The 18,310-nt window shown below is 35.9% G+C and overlaps 1 protein-coding gene across 1 annotated transcript in view; it reads left to right on the forward strand.

Moving 5' to 3' along the window:
• Positions 1-4,771: 4,771 nt before the first annotated feature.
• The window catches only part of LOC112162813 (3-hydroxy-3-methylglutaryl-coenzyme A reductase), a 52,383-nt gene continuing 38,844 nt past the window's right edge, over positions 4,772-18,310 (forward strand). The window contains exons 1-3 of the mRNA XM_024298715.2: positions 4,772-4,849; positions 4,964-5,033; positions 6,328-6,411. The gene's annotated coding sequence lies outside the window, so the exon portion shown is untranslated. The remainder of the gene's footprint in view (positions 4,850-4,963; positions 5,034-6,327; positions 6,412-18,310) is intronic.

The following is an 18,310-nucleotide window of genomic DNA, read 5'->3' on the forward strand; positions in this document are numbered from 1 at the left end:
CTTCTCCACCGCGCAGTACCGGCGCTAATTAGCTTGGCGAGAGCAACCCCTTAAAACAACTATGTCATATAATCCAACTCTTTAAAATAGAACAACTGTTGGAAGGGTCGGGGAGGAATTCGGATTCAGCCCAGAACGCTGGAAATAATCGAGCTTGTCTGTATGTTTACCTTTCCGTGGATTTCAGGCTGGCTTGTCTGCAAACGTCGCTTCAGGTTTTCTGGTGTTTTTGCCTGTGATGTCGCTCCACACAACGTCTTGTTGAGGGTCGTCTTTAATATAACGTTTGTCCATATATGTACTTTTCTGTTTCTACCTGGAGTAGACATTTTTCACCTCTATCACAGACACAATTCATTGAATTAGCGTCTTCCCAGGCGGGCTGCAGGGCTCTGTGTTCTGATTGGATCGCTCTGCATTGGCTCCCGCCCTCCTCCACCAGCAGTCATTATGATTGGATGTCGTCTTCGATCAGGATTTTTGTTTCGTTTTTATTCGTTGACGAAAAAAGTGTTAATTTAGTTAAAGTTGTCGTGTCTGGGCGGGAGTTTTTGTTTCGTTTTCGTTTCGTTTTCGTTGGATAAATAGTGTCGTTGACGAAGACGATGACGAAAATTTTTCGTCAACGAAATTAACACTGGTTCAATACAAGGTTTTTAAGGAAAGTTTTGATTATGCTAATAAGAAAGGGGTCTTAGATATGTGTGAATCAAATATGATACAAATGGTTATATAGAGTTAAAGACTTAAAGAGATTATAACGTCACATTTAAAAGCTAAAGTCTTATTAGTTGTCGCCAAAACCTTCATTCCTGCTGCTCGATTGATTTTTCACTAATGGATTCTTTTCATCCGTATTCTTTAGTTCTTTTCATTTCCAAATGTCTCAACTTTTGAGATTTTTTTCTGGAGAATTTAAGTGAAAATGTCTGTTATTTGTTTGTGATTCTCAAATGGACAAATCTTATTAAATATGTTTAACCTGATCAGACTTCTTTAAAAAATCTTGGTCCCTAAAAGCCCACTGCAAAAACACAAAGATATATTTTAGTCTAGTTTTTAGTTTAAATATCATATTAAATTTGACATCAAACAAAATTAACCAAAAATTAACATGTGGAAAAATTTAAGACAATAAATCTTGAATATCTTGTTGAGTCATTTGATCTTAAAAACGTCTCATTTTAAGCAAAATTTCTAATGAAACAAGTTTTAAAAAAAAATAATCTACATGTAATTTTGACAATTTTTTCCTAAAACGTGTATTTCTAAGCTTGTTCAATTGGTGTAAAAATTGTCTTGTATTTCTTTAACCTTTATTTATCCGGGCAAGACAGATTTAGAAGAATTAAGAAAAAAAATATATATTTTTTTTTTTCAACTGTTGCCTGGCAAAAGTCAGGAAATAAGGATATTTGGACTGTATTGGGACCTACAGTATAAGTATTTTGCGAATTAATATTTACTTTTTGAAGAAAAAAATACCTATTTTTATCAGAGTCTATTTAGCTATTTTCAGGATTTAAAATAGTCTTTAAAAAGGCAAGAACATCACAACTTTTTAAAGAAATCTTATCAAGACAAATTCGTTCAATTGGCAGATTTGTTTTCTTTTATAACAATACAAATATCTTGTATATTTTTAATTTGACATTAAAATTAGATTTTTTTTCATTACAGAGTTTGCCGCCTGCCTGTTAAAATGTGGAAGTTGCTAGAATAAATGGAAGTAAAAACAAGTGGATTTGGTAATTTGTGTTAATTTTGTCAAGTTTTAGGAGTTCTATGACTTTTTCATTATGATAATTAATGATTATCATGAGATTTAAAGATGCTGCAGTTTGAAAACACAAGTGGGTTTATTTCCAAAATTGGGTCTAATAATTTTAAAAATGTTGAAAGCATACGAGCTTTAATAAAATAAATAATAATAAAAAGTAAGGAAGCTGAGCTCTTGAGCGGAGGTGAGCCTTTATTTATCAGAATTACTCTCAAGTATTTAACGATTGGTCTTCACTTTTGAGTTTATTTAATTAGCGTTTCATCATTTACAAGGATGCTGGTTTATGAAAGGAGTTTTTTGATTGAGATGAGTTCGGAGGCATTCAGTTTTTTAGTGTGATTAAAAATTTGGCAAATTCAAACCTTTGCTCATTATTCTTCTTTAATAAGCTAATTTTGAAAAATATTTACTTGTTATATAAATCAGGCAGTAGGATACATACTTTTAATCCATAAATTCTTAATTTTTGATGCATCATAGTTTGTTGTTTATAGTTTGTGGAACCAAACCAAGCAATGAAATTACTCACGGAGTTCACACGAACATTTATCTGTCTGCAGTGTTGCCAGGTTGAGCAAAAAACTGCAGAATTTCAGTAAAACCTGCCCAATTTGTGCAGGAAACTTCCCAATCTGGTAACATAGGCTGTCTGCATAAACAGCCTCTCCCTGCTTTATTGGAGATTGTCATTAACAGCTACAAATTTGGTTTGGTTTGTTTGTATTTTGTTGCTTTTGTTTACTTTTTTCACTATTTTATTTCTGCTTTATTTTTTAACATATGTTTTTGATTCTGTTATACTTTCATTTTGTTACATTTTTTTTACATTTTGAACTAATTGAACAAGAATTAACATGTCTAGGAACGAGATATTTAATGGAAACTTCCCTGAATTCCAATTGTTTTGGTTCTGTCAAAGTCTAAAGTTTTTTTCATCAGCAGAAACTCAGAGCAAAATTATGACCCACATGAAAATATAAATCTGAATAAGTCAATATTTACAGTTGCAGCACAAAAGCTGTTTTTTATGTAAATTAAAGACACTCATTTAATCGACTAATTTATTCATATGTTGGGCTTTAAATTACTTAATGGTTAATAATTTTTATGTTTCTATCTTTTATTTCTATGAAATCCCTCACCAAATTTTAGCCACACTGTGACATTCATTTATTTTATCTCATATTGTTATTGTTTTATTGTCTTTTGATTTTTATTGTTTTAATTAGTGTTTTAATCATCTGTTTTATTATTGCTTTTTTTATCTACTGTTTCACGACGTCTTATGTTTTAACTGTTTATATGTCATTTTTGTTCAGCACATTGTGTTCAACAGCAAAGTGGATGAAAAGTGCTTTATAAATAAAATTATTGATTGATTGAAAACCTCGAGGTTCTGTTTATTATTTGTTTTATTTATTTATTTATTTACTTTACTCTGGTTTGGTGCCTCAAACGTTTAACTTATGCATCCTGAGATGGTCAGCTGAACATGGACTTAAGAAAAGGTTTTTCTAAGAAGCTGCTGCCCTCTGCTGGGAAGAACTGGAAAGATCCTAAAAGAGACAATGTCTCTTCTTTTAACTTTTATCTCCCACACACCCTTTTTTTAAATTTTATTTTAATTGCATCAGTTTCAGTCTTTTCCTATTATATTTCCTGGACTGTTTGAAATGTAAGACCTGTTTACCAAATACCTTTAATGTTTGATTTTGGAGGCTAAACCTACAAGTTTCTTTAGAAATGCATGTTTGTTTCCATGTTAACCTCTGAAAATTGATCCCGAATTAACAATGTCCCAACCTGCAAAAAGTAGTGTGTTGTACTTATTTGATTCATGAAATGTTCCAAATCAAACTTTAGCATTAAAAACACTCTTTTAATATTTCAGCTCAAGGTGTTTATTTTACAGTTAAAAACAAAGAAAAGTAAACTGGGAAGGCTTCAGCAACACCCCTAATGGATTTGTAGATGAATAGTTCTCACCTTTTTGTGCAATTTGGCTTCATAATTTTTTTATTTTATTTTGGTCTTTGGTCAGGTGTAACAGAGATGGACAAGAGTCATAGTACTGGACGCGGGTTTGCTGACTTTGTGGAGTGTTGCCATGCCAACCACTTGATCCCGAATGCGGTGTATTTCAGGATGAGGAGCACATTACCGTCCAGAGTCAGGAGGTGGAGGTTTTGGGCTGCTCTGTGACTCTATCATGTGAGCAGGAAGGGCTTCATGAGAAAACTGCTGCAGGATGCTGGGAAAACTGCTCAAGATATGGACAAAGAGATGGGATGTTTGAGCCTGCAAAGTGCAGCTGGAAATATTTGATCATTCTTCATCATCACATTCAGATGAAAGCTAAATTATACCATTCCCATCAATATACAAGCTGGAAATGTCCCTCATTTTTTAGCTTTTTTAAAAAAAAATAATAATACTTTTACAAACATAATTAAATGGTTTTTAAAAATAAAACTAACAGGTATCTTTAATGGTAAGGTTTTTATTATTAAAAAAATTACAAAACAAAGAGCATTGTGGAATCTTACAACCAATATACAGTAATAAAGTCTGAATAGCTAAAGAGAATAAAAATATATACAATAAAAATAAATAATATAAAATACCATTACTGTAATGTATTAAAACAACCCTAAATTACAAATAAATAAAGTGGAAAAAGGCACTAAATTGAATAAACTGATAGATTATGTAAAGATTCATAGCATTTTTATTTTATAGTCTTTGAAGGGATTGTCATAAAAGATTCAAATCGTTTCTGAAAAACAAAACATTAGGGCTAATTAAAAAAAAACTACATTTGTGATGGAAAAAAATCCCTAAAATAATAAAACTGTTAAACAAATACTCTTTTCTTTTGTCTTTATTAATAAAACCCAAACTTTCAACATATGTGAGTTTTAAATCCCCAATTTTGTTTAGGCATTATGATGGACGCCTCGGGAGATCCTTGCGGGGTCCTAGTTTGTTCACGTTGAAAATGGCGGGAAGACGTGTTTATATTGAATCATTTTGTTTAATTTAAAGATAGTGTGCTTGTGTGATCAAGTAAGTTCTTAAAACCGAAGTTTTTTTGTGTTTTGAGGGTGTATTTTGTTAAATTATCTGAGCTTAAATTCGAAGTTATTTTGTAGAGAAATGAGAGATTGTTTTCTGTGACAGAAACCATGTTCATCAGGGTGTCCGTTTCTACTCTCAAACCAAAGTGTTTGTTTTGGATGAAGACGTCATAGTAAGTTGGTACAACTAACCCAATAATATGTGTCCATGTATTTATAAATAATGGGATTTAAAGTATGTCCAAAAAAAAAATAATATTGTGTTAAGTAAAATATACCAGATATGTGCATTTAGAATATTTTAATTTATATTACATGGAAAACATGTGGTACAGAAAAGTAAAAAAAAAAAAAAAAAAAAAAACGTTAAAGGGAAAAAAACGTCTTGTCCTCAGACTATTCAATATAAATCGGCATTCTCACCTTTTCACTACAGAGTTTTTTTCCCCTGAGAAAAACAAACCCATCAAAATTTAAAACATTAAAATATTTAAGATAGAAAATATTTTTTGGGGCATAACAGTTTGGTGTTTAAAAAGCAAGGGTTAAAAAAAATTGTTTAGTTGTGCTTGCGTGCCGCTAGCCCACCCTGTATGACACCATCACAAGGATGGCAAGGAACGTTTGTAGTTCCATTGCAGACCAGGCCTTCGTGTTGTTTGTAGGCATTTTCAATATAGACTCGTGACCAAAAGAGTTCACAGTAAACCACAAAAACCATGAATGTTTACACTTTGGAAACGTTAGCTTAAATGAGTGCCATATTGGCGCTTTTTAATGTTGTCATTGCTTTCTGCCAATCATTGAGTGATTACAGAAGCTCCGCCCCAACCGTTGTGTTCCACTTTACAACCAATCAGGGCCCCCCCAAGAGGTACGGTACTGTTTAGTGGATCCATTTTACAATAGAAACGCTCAAAATACCGGACCGCCAGTGGAAACGAGGCTTTTGCACACACTGTAATAAACATAGTTCCCTCACTGGTGAATTACAATTCTCCTTCTCGAGGGGATAATAGCTGATTGGTTTCTCTTGATTAAGAACTAGTGTTTGGTCCAGGCAGTACCATCTTCTCCAGGAGGTGGCAGTAAAAAACTGGTATGAATATCCTATAGTAAGAACTTTTCTGGTTCTCCACAAAATGTTTAAAAAAATGTAGCCGATAGAAGGCTGTGTCACCATTTCTCATTATTTAATTCATGTATTTTAGGATTCATGTAGCTACTTACGGGTGTTTTAATTTGGTACAATTTCATGGTAGTCCATGCCGGGATTAGTCCTTTTAGTTTGTTCAGGAGCTGATCCAGCCACTTTACAAATGTGACAAAAATTTACAGCACTTGCTGGGGATTTGACACATCCAGAAAGTAACGCGCAGAGCCATCATATTGGTGTATGTATTGATTAAGGATCAATCGGTATGATCTTGACTGAGACAACATTCCTGTTGTGTGTTTTTGCTAAAGGACAAGTGAGGACTGAGACTCAGTAGCAGTCCTGGACTTCTGTGGAACCAAAGATGAGGAATAGAAAAGCAGGAATGAGATAAGGTAAAACTTTTACAAGTCAGTCGCCGAATTAGGGCCATTGTCAGGGATTGACCAAGTCGTGTAAAGTCAGAGAGGGTTGTTTTGACCGACACTGTGGACTAGTACCCAACGGGTCACTTTGTGTTGCCTCGGTTACGTCTTAACTACATCCTCTGCCATTGTACAGTAGCTCTGCCAACCGCTAAATTGAAACCTCCAAGCTTGCAAAGTTAATGTCTTTGAAAAGTTTTTTGTGCAGAAAAGAGTCAATGAGGAAACAGTAGAACAGTCTTTGACTTCAAAAGGAAAGAAAGCTGCATTTAACAAACAAAACAAAGTGTCGGACGAGCCCTATTTAGTAATACATCCTGCGGGTGTCACTATTGTCATCTTTTTAGGAATATCTTCAGCCAATCTGTCAACTTGGCAAAGTTATAGGAATTTATACTGATAAAAAAGGACTGTAGAATTGGGCTAGACTAAATCAAATGTCATTAGCTGTGTTTTCATTGACTATGAAATTGTGCATATTGGATTTACGATAAGAATATTCAACTGACAGAAACACGACTATATTGAAAAAACTTGCATTTAAAGGTTTTTGGTCTTAAAAGAGGAGGTTGTTTAGGCGTATCGTAATCGACATATTTAGCAAAACTGCAATGAAAACAGTATTTTTCAAATTAAATGATCCACATTACAAACACAGCGCCTCAAGAGGTTCCACAGAATCTCAGCTCATCAAAAGTTGAGCGTAACATGTGGAATTGTTGGATCCACAGCTCTTTTGTAAAATCCCCAACCACCATTTCCCAACATCTCTTTATTCGTATCCGCTCCCACGTAGCTCGCCGCTCCATGGTCTGAATAAGACGCTGACGTCTCCTTTGATAGATGATGATGAGTGCTAGTGCTGTGGCAGAAATTTGAGTAAATCTGCTGTAAATCAAAGTATTGTTCACATCTGTGTTTTTGAATGACTTATTGTGTGAATTGGTTTGTGTTTATTGGAAACAGTGTAATTGCAAAATTGTTTTTTTTTTGTACATTTCTAGAGTTTCAATAAAGTTTTGTGCAAAAGTGTCATAGAAACGCAGCTACTGACAGGTTCATATCAAATCTTTGCTTGTTACAAGAAGCTGTATACATTTGGCTCTTTTTGAAAGGTTATTTTATTGTATATCAATTTAGTGGTCGATGTGTTGGAGCCTTATTAAGAAATATAGCTTGTCGGGGTAATTTTATGTCATTTTTTTCTGTCTATTAAAAATATAGATTGACTAGTGGACCCCAGATAGGTGTGTAGCAAGGAAAAAGGTTTTCAACCTCAGTTGTGGTAAATTTACCAATGAATGTGAATTCCGTTTTCAGGGATGTAAATAGTAACGTTGATCAGCGTAAAAAGATTCGAATCGTCTTTGATTTACGGGGAAACGACAGTCCACAGTAGTGCCTCAGCCAGATCAATCTGGCGTCTCGCACATCTCAGTAGCTTGAAGTAACAGACTTAGCTCTTGTCTTACTTAAAATATGGATGTATAGTGACAATTGTTCCCAAACACCATGCTTACGCTGTATCATATGTGGCAAATGACTCTAATGTTACAAATACACTTTTATACATTTCCGAACATTATTTTATTTGTTGCTTTTAGGGCTGCCACGATTAGTCGACTAATGGACGACTAATCGACTATTAAAATAGTCGACGACTAATTTAATAGTCAGTTAGTCGTTACTTTATGTTATATGGAGTCAGAGTCTAGTAAAGTTGAAAGTTATAATGGCATTCTGCTACCTTTTGGGACTATTTTAGCATTTATTAAGGTTTTTTAGGCTATGTTGGAGTTTAGCTAAAATTTCAGCTACATGCTCGCTATTTTGTCTAATTTAGGATTTTTTTGGTTTTCTTTTTTCGGCTAATTTGGAGTTTAGCCAATATGGCAGCTTTAGGCTAGCTATGTTGGCTAATTTAGGCTTTTTTTTTTTATTTTTAGGCTATTTTGGAGTTTAGCTAATATTACAGCTGCATACTAGCTGTTTTGGTTAACTTAGGCATTTTTCATTTTTTTTAGGCTAATTTGGCATTTGAATAATATTTTGGCTGGCGTCAGCTTCAGCGTTTTTAGCTATTAGCTTCAGTGATTTCAGTTATCGACTTCAGCATTTTTAGCTATCATCACTAGCATCTTCAATGGCCAAATTCACCTTACAGCATTCACACAAGTAATGCTATATACAGCTAGTTTTTACTTAGTTCAAACCCAATGATGGTTAAGATGTCTGCTTCACGTCCACTTTATGCCTGACCCGATTAGTCGACTAATCGGAAAAAAATAATCTGTGATTAATCGACTATTACATTAATCGTTTGTGGCAGCACTAGTTGCTTTTATATTAACAATATCAACACAAACACAATACAGATCAATAGACATGCATGTACATACACATACAGGCAAAATCCTGTCAAATATAAATAATTCCTTCAGGCTTACAAAAATCCTATTGGAGCAAAGGTTAGCAAGCACCTGTGTCCAGGTGAGTGTCTGTGTACCAATGTGGACGATGATGTTACAGCATGTAGAAAGCAAAACAAAATAACGGGTAGGATTCCTAGCAGAATGCAAGGTGGTTGTAGCAGCCGGGGCCCCCCAGACACACGCACAGAAACACAGATCAAAGGAATCTGCCCACCAGGCAACCCGACGCCAAACTCCCAGACCACCCTGACAAGCGTGATAAGCATGGACCGAGCGGCTCGATGATGATGGAGAAGATAAAGAGCCCCAGAACATGAAGGCGAGGGCCAGAACCAGCACCACAAGGACACGGATAACACCCCCAGGCTCAGATGTGATGTGATCTGCGGCTCAAGGCCGTTTCTGTGTGTATGCTGTGATTTGTTATTATAACTACCTGCTTTCTGGTCCTCCAAAAATGAAATTAAGAACCTGCAGAAAATTTGCTGCACAAGTTTTCACAAAGACCAGGAGGTGAGCTTATATCACACAGATTTTAAACCCATAGCATTGGGTCCCTATCTGCTTCAAAATTGATTTTGGTCTCACACCTTCTTCTCTTTCTGACTGTTTAGTTACACAAAATCAAAAGACAAGTGTTAACTGTCTATCCCTCTTCAATGAAGAGGTTAGAAACCTAGAAGTTATATTAGACTCTGAGTTCTATTTGAATAGTCACATCTCATCACTTACATTAGTGGCCTTTTACCATCTGAAGGACATCACCAAAATTAAGAAGATTGTGTCCAAACCTGACTTGGAAAAACTAATCCATGCTTTTGTGTTCAGTAGGTTGGACTATTGTAACACCCTTCTCACTAAACGAGGCCTCAAACAACATATTCAAAAGGCTGCAACTTGAGTCCTCACAGAGACATAGAAATATGACCGCTTTAGTCCAGTTCTCAGGTTTCTGCTTCCTGTTCACCAGAGAATTAAGTTTACAACTTCTCTGCTAGTCTACAAGTCTATCTATGGTCTAGCACCCAAGTTCATCTCTGATATGAAGGTTCTTTATCATCCATCTTGGATTCTGCAAACCTCAGACCGAGGTCTTCTTCAGGTTCCAAGAGCCCAAACTAAGCCTTTCAGTGTTCTTGTCAAAGTTTTGGGAAAATCTTCTTGAAAATATCAGGCCACAAGTCTGAAAATGTTTGAATCTAGTTTGAAAATGTTCTTAATGATTTTTTTAATTTCTGACTTATAATCAATTTCTTTTGTAATGTGGTATACATTTTTGCACAGCACTTGTATCTTTATTTTATTATTCCTCTTTTATTGATGTTGTCATTTCATTCTTTTATTGTTTTAATCGATAAATTTAAAAGCACTTCCTCAGTTGGGTCGGCTGCTGTTTCGCTACTGTAGCTCCAGCGGGGGACCTGCACCCCCCGGGATGCTGCACTCGGCTGTTACCCCCAGAGGGGGTTTTTAGCTGTTGTAGTTCCACCTACTGACATTTCTCTCCTCAGTCTGATGCTCAATGTTTACATTCATGGGTTCAAGGGGCGGGAAGTGTTAGAGCAACGTTAAAGACAATTTTATAAATTATTTCTTTTTTCTTTTTGTATTCAGTGGTCCCTCATTTCCTAAAAATAACCTGCAATTGATGACGAATCAGAAAATGAAACTGTGAGCAGCGGATGAGGAATGTCGTCATAGCGAGGGAACTCTGCTTATATTAGTTTGTGCTACAATTCATAAAAGTTTCATATAAATAAAGATTGACTGGATTGTGTGTTGGAGGGATGAGTGTGTGTATTAAAAAGTGTTGGTAAAATGGTGGATAAAGCACCAAAAGGAAACTTCCTGCTTGTTGTTAGTGAATTGCAAACGCCCTTCCACTGAAGGATGTGATTAAACTGATCAGACGTTTGCAAAAACTGATCTGAAACTGAAACTTTTTGATGTGAAAGTTTAAGTAAAAAGAGGTATGACTAAAAAAGTGAAATTGAAAAACGAACATTTCAAGCTGTAAATCATGAAGTTTCAAATTTAACAATGAAGAAAAAATGTCAACTACATCTCAAAATTACAATAGTGAAGCGACATTTGAAAAACAAAGGACTTGTTCAAAGTAACAGTTTTAAACAAAAGTTTATAAAGATAAAAAATATTTTATTTAGTTACATCTTACAAACATTAGAACAAACTACTGGCTCAGATTTATCTCTGTAGAAATGTTTTTTTTTTTGTAGCTATGTCTTAAAAAGTGTAATAAGTCCATGTAAATGTAAATTAAACTTTAAACTAAAAATAGTCAAAAATACCAAAGTTAGGTTGTTTGTAATGCAACTCTGATGCTAAGAAAAGGGAATATATTTGCTGCATTATTTTAATTTTGGAAAAAAATAATTAAATTGGGTTAAAAATAAACCACTATTACTCAAAGAAATTAGTTAAAGTAACCCAAATATAAATCCCAACATGAATAACTCAAGAACTGGCCTGAATAAAAAAAACAAACAGGGTTTTTAGACTGTTTACATTATATCATTTAGAATTTGTAAAGTCACTAAAAAGCAATGTTCACATTTTTAAAGCAAAAACTATCTAAAAATACATGTGGAAACATGTAGAGAACTGAAAAAGAGACGCTTAAAAAAGATTTTCTTTCTAACAATTTAGTCTACTCATATTAATCTTTACTTCAATTTTGTTTCTTATAAAGAAAAGTTAATTGAGGCTCGTACGGCCACCTCAAGGAAAGTCATGAAATGGAAGTTGTCGTCTGTGTTTGGTGTTTGTATTGTGAAGTATTAAATAATAATAATAGTAACACATACTTATGATATACGGCGGGCGATGCTATTGTACGGTGTTCTTAAGCCACACACTAAAGCAGGGGTGTCAAACTCAATCGGACAGGGGGCAAAATCCAAACCACACCTTAGGTTGCGGGCCGAACAGGATAAACATTTATTGAACACTCTAAAAATACATTTTTTTATTTTTTAAAATTTAACGTTTTAACATAATTATGAACTAGATTATAGCATTACTTGCAATAAGTTGAACTTGTCCTCTGAAGATGCTAGTGCTGATGGCTGAAGATGCTGAAATTGATAGTTATAAACATTGAAGCTGATTGCCAGCTAAAATATTAGCTAAATGCCAAATTAGCCTAAAAAAAACGAAAAAAACTTAGTTTAGTCCGAACAGCTATACCATGTAGTGGAAAAACTACACAAACTTCAAAATAGCATAAAAAACTTTTTAAAAAGTGCCTAAATTAGCCAAAGCAGTTATAATGTAAGTATTAGCCTAACTCCAAAACAGCATAAAAAACATGAAAAGAAAAGCCTAAATTAGCCAAAACAGCAACCATGTAGCTGAAATATTTGCTAAACTAAAAAACAGCCACAAAAAAAAAACCTAAATTAGCCAAAACAGCTAGTACGTAGCTGAAGCATTAGCTAAACTAAAAAAAACAGTCTAAAAAACAAAAAAAAAAAAAACAAAAAAACACAATTGAATTAGCCTAACCAGTAGCTGAAGTATTAGCTAAGCTCCAAATAGCCTAAAAAATCTTGGTAAATGCCAAAAATAGTCCAGAAAGCTAGCAGAATGTGAATTTTTAAAACTTAAAATTTTAACTTTTTAATATAATTATGAATAATAAAAAGGCAGGAATATTATTCCAGAATAAATCAACTTAAACCTTAAACAACTTTCAGTATTTTACTCTCCATAAAAATATATTTTGTCAAAATTCTACAAGTTAGAAATGAGCACAAGATAACATCGGGTCTAATAACAATAAAATAAAATAATCTGGAGGGCCGGATAGAATTACCTGGAGGGCCGGATCCGGCCCCCGGGCCTTGACTTTGACACGTCACCTATCAGGACCTGGGATAGGCTCTAGCAACCCCGTGACCTCAAAAGGAATTCAGAAAATGGATAGATAAAATTGTAACAGCCAAACTTCCTCACTTGATTTTGACACATGTGCACTAAAGGAACAAGTGCTGGCTCCTTACTGATCGCACACAAATGCTGCATGCATGGAGTGTGAGGGTGATACATAGGACGTCCACACAAAACGCACTCTGTCTAAATTTATCATCTCTAACAGTCAGGTTGCACGCAAGGAGCGCATACTTATCGCATGAACAGCACTAACGAGCTCTTGGAAATGGAAAAATCCATATGCCTGTGTCTCACTTACTTCACCTTTACTTATGTGTGTTGCATAAGTATTCCACACCAATAGAAAAAATGTGCTTGAACATTTTAGCTCTACATACTCACTGAGTACTGAGTATTTTCTGCATGTCTCATGGAAAACCTTTAGCATTACCTGTTGTGGATCTGCTACTTTGTTGCACAGACGAATCAGACATCTCCAGTTGAAATGTTCAACATGATCAGTCTGGACTGAGTCCCCCTGGCAGTGCAGTTCATTCTGAAGCCACTATGTGACAGTGCACCCCCATTCAGTGGAGCTCCTCGGTTCTGGAGTCTTCCGCTCACAACAGCAGCAGCAAACATTGACCTAAAGATGCAGAAACCACGCTAAACCTGTTCACACTTCAGCTTACGGCAAACGTCAGCCTCTGACTGAGATGGATCCATTTGCCAATCCCAGTAAAATCCCTGGATCCTGGATCCTGCTGGTGTTACTTTGACGTGTACCACCCAAACACACCCCTCCCCCATGGCAACGGCGCCTTGCCAGCGGCCTCCTGGAGCCGGACAATGCGCCGCTGTTGGGAGTTTGCCTTCGGGGCCTTCTGCCAGAAAGGCTTTTGGAAAGTTAGATGAGATGTTATATGATGCAACAGCCCTGCAGTGGAGTGGAGCAGGGCTGAAGGTACGGGACGGCGGCGAGTCCTGCTCACAAAAGCCCTCCGTTGTGTTCGGCTCTGACAAACAAAATACTGGCAATGTCAAGAAAACGGTTAAAAGGACCTCGATTAGTAAGAAGGGAAGACGTGGTTTCTGACCAGGGAAATCCCTGCAGAATTTTCCCAGCACAACATTTTTTTGGAGATGACCTTATGAAGTTGAAGAGCAGCACAGGAATGCTGAGGGACAGGTCCGATCTATTCATGACACATCCTGAAACAAAGGAAACACATTACCCACTGCCAGCGTTTGACAGAGGGCACACCCAAAAAATCCTGTTTGTCCACAAGCAAAAGGAGTCCACAACCCGTATAACAGTTATTTCCATGAAAAACATATATTTATAACTTTTTGAACTGACGTTGCTTTAAAAGCTGCTGGAGGTGTGATTTGTTTCTAAGTAGAAGTTTGAGGAGTTTTCTGTGAAATTCCTGTCAAAGACAATGAGAAGGTGTCCCATAAAACGAAAGGCTCTAAAGGACAGACGTGAGCTGCAGGAACATTTCTGAGAAGGAAATTTAATCCAAGTGATGAACGACAGACTGACTGCAGGCTATGCTCGGCTTACTGTCAGACCAAGAAAAGACAAACAACAAAAAGGAGAACAAATATATAAAAATCAAACTCTAATTTATGTGACCATGAAAGAATTCACAAGCTTTCAACTATAACTTTGGACGTAGCAAAGAAGACATTTAAATATGTTTTATGGCATTGGGAGATTAAAGAAAAAGAATAAACACCAAGAAAAATGGAGGATCCTTCAAATAAACAAGATTGAAAGAAAGTTCATGATTTGCAAACTTATAGTCACAACTGCCATTACGAGTGGATATGGGCTGTCTGGCGGTGAAAAATAGTCAAACCTGTTGTGGCACGCAGGTGACCCACGCCACATTTCAAGGTTGTAAACAACCATAGAGTGAAAATGCTCTGCACATTTTTAGTTCTTCAGCTATACTGTGGGCAACACATTCTAGGGACTATTATGATTAGTCATTAGGTGCCAGTTCACAATCATAGACACTGACAGGAATTATTGTTGTTATTAAGGCTATAATCATGAATTCATTTCTATTTAGTTTTTTAAATTCTGGCTTTTGTTCTCATTTTAGTGCCAATTCCACCAATGGGTTGGTGTCCATCAAAGAAAAAACGCAAACTTAGACAAGTGATGTGTTCTTATGGTGTTGGAAAATAAAGAAAAATGACTGTTCGACCTGGAAGACGCACATGAAAGTAGCGTACAATCTATGGGGAAACAGCAGAATTGGAGGGAAAGGCCCAATCTGAATTCTTCCCTTCTCATTTAACCCTCCAAACGAAGAGTTATGAAAAAATAGTGTCTCATATGGACGTCACTTTCGTTCGATGACGTCCACCGGTAGCCCCCGGTTTGTTTTACTATAACATGAAAACGACTAACGTAGCAGACAGCACACATGTGATGGCAGAAACTTAAACCATTTAATAGATAAAGTGAAACCTGACAAAACAATGGGAGCAACAAAAAGGTGGCTCAAGAGAGCAGATGAGCAGACTTGCTTTTATTAATTTTAATAACATTCCATATCAGCAAAACAGACTGGATTTGGTAAGGTACAGTATTTGTGCATATTGTGTTATGCAAGTTCTTCTCGATTCGTTTAGTGAAGTTTTTCATGTGTAAAACCCATAAAAAGGGACATATTGCAACATTTATCCAAAATATTTTCTTCTGTCTCAGAGGATTTTCAATGATTTTGCAATTTAGTTTGGAGACATGTTTGGTTTCCTGCTGTATTATTTGTCAGAGAATCAATCCGTACCCCGCTTTGACCAAACATCCATTGAAATTTGTAGACTTTTCGAACTCTGAACAACTTGTTACATCTGAGATTGTTTGTGGGATAATTTTCATTGTTTCTTTTTAATTTATTTGTTTTTATGTTTTGTTTTTCATGTTCGAAAATAAATATAAAAATCTAATTAAATTTAATTGAAATAATTGTTAAAGTGAAAGCTAAAAAATCAGACGCCAACTTCAGCTTTGTCCAGCTGGTCACTAAAACTGGTATTTTGTAATTATAATAAACATGAATCCACCGTTTGAGCAACTTTATCAGCAGCAACCTCATGTTATGTGGTTGCTGCTGATAAAGTTGTTATACGCTCTATCATTATAATGGTCTGTTGGAATAACTGTCACAATAAATCCATATTTGGAGTAAAGACTCCTGTTTTTTGTCTGTTAAATGGACCTTTCTTTTATTTTGAAGTCGAAGACCTTTCCTCTTTTCTGCCAAAAGAAAGTTTGCTAATATGTTTGTTTTTTGTTAGCTTGTGGGTTTCAACTTAAAAGTCAGAGCAAATGCTTCAAGTTAGTGGCAGATGCATTTTAGTCACATGTCTGAGCGACTTGATATGCATCAAGAAAGAGTCGTATGTGGTGGGAACAATCCCTCAGATCTCCAAAATATAGCTTCCTTTAGAATCAGATTATAAATAAAACATAAATGTAGGTCAAATTTTCTCCGCGGCTGAATACCAACAGTACCAGCGGATTGGTACTGGTCTGTGGCCTGGTGGTTGGGGACCACTAGTTTAAAGCACAAGCAACAAGCTCCAAACGGGCCTGAGGCCAGACCAGACAAACAAGTCCAACTCTGACTGTTAGGGACTAACAAATGGTAGATTTTAGCAAAAGCAGCTCAGCTGTTTGTTGTCTTAAAATACCTGTGTTAGATTTCAATGACCGTGTCACTTTTGGAACATATAAGAAAAAAAAACCTTTTAACCATTTATTTGATGTCAATTCCAGACTGTTTGAAAGGAGAGTTTTAAGTAAATGAATCGTTGAGAAGCTATAAATACCTGGAGCTTAACGGCAGCTCCTCCGGCCTTCCCGGCAGAAACAAAACAGCGTTTATACCAGAGGACACCGCGCAGCAGTTTCTGATCCAGACACCAAACCTTTATCTGTGGTCAAACTCGCTGCCAGAGTTTCTCCACGTGCGGCTCAGGACAAAGTACTGCAGTCAGGGTAGAAACTTGACACATCAGAGACATGTACTTAGAAAGAGGCCACAGAGCGCCATTCGAGGCTCCTGGTATGACCCCTCTCTCCACTCTGCTACCCATCTGTTCAAAACCTCAAAAGCCGTATTCACTGCTGTCTTTCTCCTGGAGGAACAAACAAACTGACATGCTCCACACTTTGAAAAAAGGATTGATCAAAGCTGGAAGATTAAAGGCTTGTTCACTAAAAGCTGGGAAGAAATGGAGAAGAGGTCTAAAACTTTTAGAGAGGAGGGAACTGGCGTGAGGATGAAGAGCTGGCCAAAACCAAGTCCTGCCAAATAAAACAAATAAAAGTGAAGTGAAAGTGTTTGGACTGGAGAAGAAGAGGCAACTGTGAATGAGGAACTAAGTCTGGAACACTGAGGTAAAGAATTGATGGCTTACAAAACTCCTTTCTGGAGACAGGAAATAAATAATCATCACTGCTGTTGGGGGAATGACAGAAGAGGAAATTGAAAGTTCCAGCTTCAGCCGTCACTCAGAAAGAGTCTTTTTGTTTGACTGGGCTTGAAAATCCAGCAGAAAAGCATTTTATTCATGTGGATCATTTTTTCTTATTTAAGGACGGAGAATCCAACATATTTAACATAATATTTACGGAAATGTGAACGGCGGCTCATTTGACTGCAGTTGTAAAGGATTGTAAATCGATGAAAGATAATTTTGATGTTAGCTTCTGTGGTGTTCAAAAATCTGTCAACATGTTTTAGTGTTTTCTCCCTCTTTGCTCTCAGTCTTAATTTAAAGTTTTTATTAAGATTTTTTACTTTTGTAGTTGGTCCTAAATGGATGTAGGGGCGGGGCTTTGAGCCCTTTGGCTACTGGGACATGATTTACAGATTTTGTAATGTCATATACATTTTATTAGTTTCAAATTTCTGTTTAAGTTTATGTTATGTACTTAGAAGTTTAAAAAATTGATTTTTCTTTCAATATACAATCTGTTTTTTATTTCCTGATTTCATCCTGTTGATTAAGAAAATCGTTTCAGACAAATAAAAATGTGTTTTTATTTAACATGTTAAAACTCAAATTTGGCCCCATTTTCAAAGTTCCATCCTTGAGAAAAACGACACTTCTACCTCAGTTTTTCAGGTAAAAGAAACATGAGATTAAGTCAAAGGGACAAACCCTGTGAAAGTAAACTGGGGCTTGGAGAGGACAAAAATAGGAATCTGGCATTCCGGGGTCTCAGATGTTGCATAATGATGGAAATAGTAGTTCATATTTCAAAGTGTCTTGGTTGGGGAGGAACTCGGCTCTCACTGCCTCTCCACACGTGTTTTAGGATCCTGGAACCTTTTTCTTCTCCGGCTAAACCAAACAAAAAAGAATCTGTTTATTTTCTTGTCATTGCTATACTTTTTACACGTTTCCATGTGTTTCTGTTTGTAATCTGACTGAATGAACATGTCTTCAATTAAATCTTCCAGTTTTTCCCAAATTCCCCTGTAACACAATACTAGTATTACTATTGATTGTAAATA

The sequence above is a fragment of the Oryzias melastigma genome, linkage group LG12 (assembly GCF_002922805.2).
Source record: "Oryzias melastigma strain HK-1 linkage group LG12, ASM292280v2, whole genome shotgun sequence".
NCBI classification, from domain to species: Eukaryota; Metazoa; Chordata; class Actinopteri; order Beloniformes; family Adrianichthyidae; genus Oryzias; species Oryzias melastigma.